Source organism: Corythoichthys intestinalis, chromosome 6 (genome assembly GCF_030265065.1).
Source record: "Corythoichthys intestinalis isolate RoL2023-P3 chromosome 6, ASM3026506v1, whole genome shotgun sequence".
Classification (NCBI taxonomy): domain Eukaryota; kingdom Metazoa; phylum Chordata; class Actinopteri; order Syngnathiformes; family Syngnathidae; genus Corythoichthys; species Corythoichthys intestinalis.
The window spans coordinates 25,053,556-25,056,612 of record NC_080400.1 but is presented as its reverse complement, the minus strand read 5'-3'; the positions used below and the strand labels follow the sequence as shown (position 1 = coordinate 25,056,612).

Genomic DNA, 3,057 nt, shown 5'->3' with positions numbered 1-3,057 from the left:
TTAAACACTTAAATAAAATACATTTTTCAAATGTGCTTTTCCTCATGATTGAGTGTTCTGAGGTCCAACAGATGGCGCCATTGTTGTGGTTATTGTATGGTGTGACAGAACGGCAGCAAGTTAATGGTAATACATGTGATTACAACACTAAAGGTTACAGTTACCTTTTTCTTAAGAGCTGTACTTAATTTCTCTCTGGTATTAAAGGTTCATCAGAGGAAAAATCCTTTCAAATGCTGTTGTTGCATAATAGAAAGCCTTTATAGAATAAGATGGCCTTTATTGTCATTGTACAGAGTAGTTTTCAAGGTGCTCAAAAAGACTGGTTTAATTGAATATTTTAAGCAACTGAGACATTATGCACACTTTGAACATCATTGCAATACTTAAAGTATTGCACGCTAAAATTAAATTGACAGAAGAAGCATGAACAATTATTCACAAATTCAACTGAACTATACTTGAGCAGTGACACCACCCACCCAGTTCTTATTTTGACCATACTGCTATCAGTACCAGCCTTGAGATTTACATGGTGGCCCTACTGTAGGTTATTTCCACACACAATTTAAAGCTCTAAAAAAACATAAGTAGCCAATTTACGAACCCTCTGTGATTGTACCTTTAAACATTTTTGGTCTAATAGAGAGGAAATTCTGATAAAATATTTTGTCCTTAAAAACATGTTGCAAATCACCATTTGGGGGAAAATGAGTACTGGTATTGTACTGGAATTTGAAAAGTAATGCAAATGTTACAATATTTAAAGTGCCTGTGGAACGAAAAAGCATGTTTATTTCATAATACATGCGGTATTTTATGCTCCTGAATGAAATGGATCGCTTGGATGTGTGTGGAAGCGATTGCTATATTGACTTAGTTTTTTAATCCTGCGCCATGAAAATGTGTGACTTCTGGCAACAGTCTCGAGTTGGGAAAGAGGGAGCTGTGACGTTTACGGAGGAAGGAGTCCCCTTCACTATACAGCCGTACTGTTGTATGAGAAGGACAAAGGATTCAGCTGATTTTGCGGATTAATACGTTTATTTTTCGCGTCACGCCAGCCAAACAGCTGCAGAAAAAAAATCTTGCTGTAGGAGGGAGAGGCGTGTGCGCCTTTGTGGGGTTTCAAAAGGTTCCCATTCACCGGTGGTTATTGGCCAAAACAAGCCCTACTACTGTGGGACCATGGGACTTACGAGGAATTGTGTAAACATTGTGTTTTATATTATGTCAAATACTGGGATCATTTTAATATGTAGGTGACTTGCATTTTGTGACATGCTCCTTGTCCCCTCGACCGGCGGCTTGCCGCACATCCCGCTGCCGGGAGAGCACTAATATTATACTCTGCTTATTCCCCTCTTCATGCAAGTGCCCGGTATTCTGTCAAATTTTCCGACCGATCAGAAACTTTGAGTTAAAAATAGCCGCAAATACAGCGATTACAAAGTAAACAGTACAAACTTTTTTCAAATAAAGAACTACTTACGTTTGATCATGGATTGGCATGTCATTTTCATTGATTGGCAGCGGTCATTGTCCAGCTGCTTCCCCGGCGAGCTCCCCTGTCCATAGTAGCTAGGTAACTAGCTGTAAATTGCTGTCTGCCGGGCGGTTTGCCGATCGGCAATGACAATCGACAACCCAGTCGTCATGTGAAATAATCCGGGCTAGTTATGTGTGATTTTCCGCTTCGAAGAGTTTGAAACATTACTCGGTTCGGGTTAGCATGTCGGCTAGCTGTCACGCTTCTTGGTTTATTCTCCGAAGCCAGGGAAGGGAAATGACATAAGCCCGATTTAAGTGGCATAAAATATCGTTCGGGAGTTGCGACAGTAAAGGTGAAGTCGACAGTTTTGACCATTATGGAGTAATTTTGCAATGTCGTCCTGAATTAATGCATTTTTTATTATTTCATATTCCATTTAGCAAAAGGCTGTTATTTGTCATGACCATGCCATTTATTTAGCTATTGGGGAAAAATTCTTGGATAAAAAGAATATCCTGTAAAAAAAAATATTGGAGTAGAGAGACTGAAACAATGACATTTTGCGGCTCTCATCGCGTTTTCCTCGTGAATAATTCCCCCTCTATGGGCTGCATACTAAATCAGATGAAATCGTGACTCTGCTGACGTCATCCACCTGTTGGGGACGCTAGAGCCCTAAAATGTTAAGCGAGGCTAACAGGCAGATTAAAAGACTAATTTGTCGTCATCTGCGCTTTGCTAAATTGTTTTATATAGTCGAATCGTCTCAAAATATGATTCTAATTCACATAATAATCATATTTAAGACTTTTTTTTTTTTCTCCTGTCGTACGCACTTTAAAATGTATTGATTTTAAAAACAAAGCCAATTTTCACTCAATGGTAGTTTTATGATATGACTATAAAATGATACCAGATTATTTCCGAAAAAAACTAAACTTTCCACCTATTCTATTATTTGGGAGACAAAACACATGTCAAATTATTAGAAATGAGGTGAATCAGAGCACCCTGGCCACTCCAATTTGAAATGCCAGTCGCTCAAATTGAAACGAACTTAATGAAGTCTAACAGCCACTTGTGTGCCAATTAGTAAATGCCCAATTCCTGTTTGCCTACCGTATCCTCTGTGGCCTTCACTTATTGTGCAGTGTAATTATGTGCCGCAAACACTGAGTAGATTGAATGTGAATTGGGCTTAATTTGGACTCAGCTGTGTGCCCACTCTACGTAGACACACACAGGGAGGGCCCCCTGTTGTGGATTTAAACTGTGCGCTGAGTTATTGTCTTTAGGTCGCCTCGACTGTGTTCGCACAAATGCACATTCTTCCGCCACTTTCCCAAGCCTTTCCACACTCCCTTATTTTGCCTTGAGAAAGCTCTGACCTTAGCCACCAGGGCGCCACATGTATGTGTGTGTGTGTGTGTGTGTTACATGCTCCTGGCAACATGCCTAGCGTCTTCCTACTCACCAGCACAGTGTTCGTTCTTACAGTAAAGGAGCTGAAAAGGCGACTTATCTGCCGGCTCATATGTGGGAGGGTGTTGACGTCACTTTGCAGT

General features: G+C 40.3%; 1 protein-coding gene across 1 annotated transcript in view; it reads left to right on the top strand.

The window, feature by feature from the left end:
* si:dkey-77f5.3 (uncharacterized protein LOC326903 homolog) overlaps positions 1 to 3,057 on the top strand; it is a 95,391-nt gene that overhangs the window by 39,942 nt on the left and 52,392 nt on the right. The window lies entirely within an intron of this gene.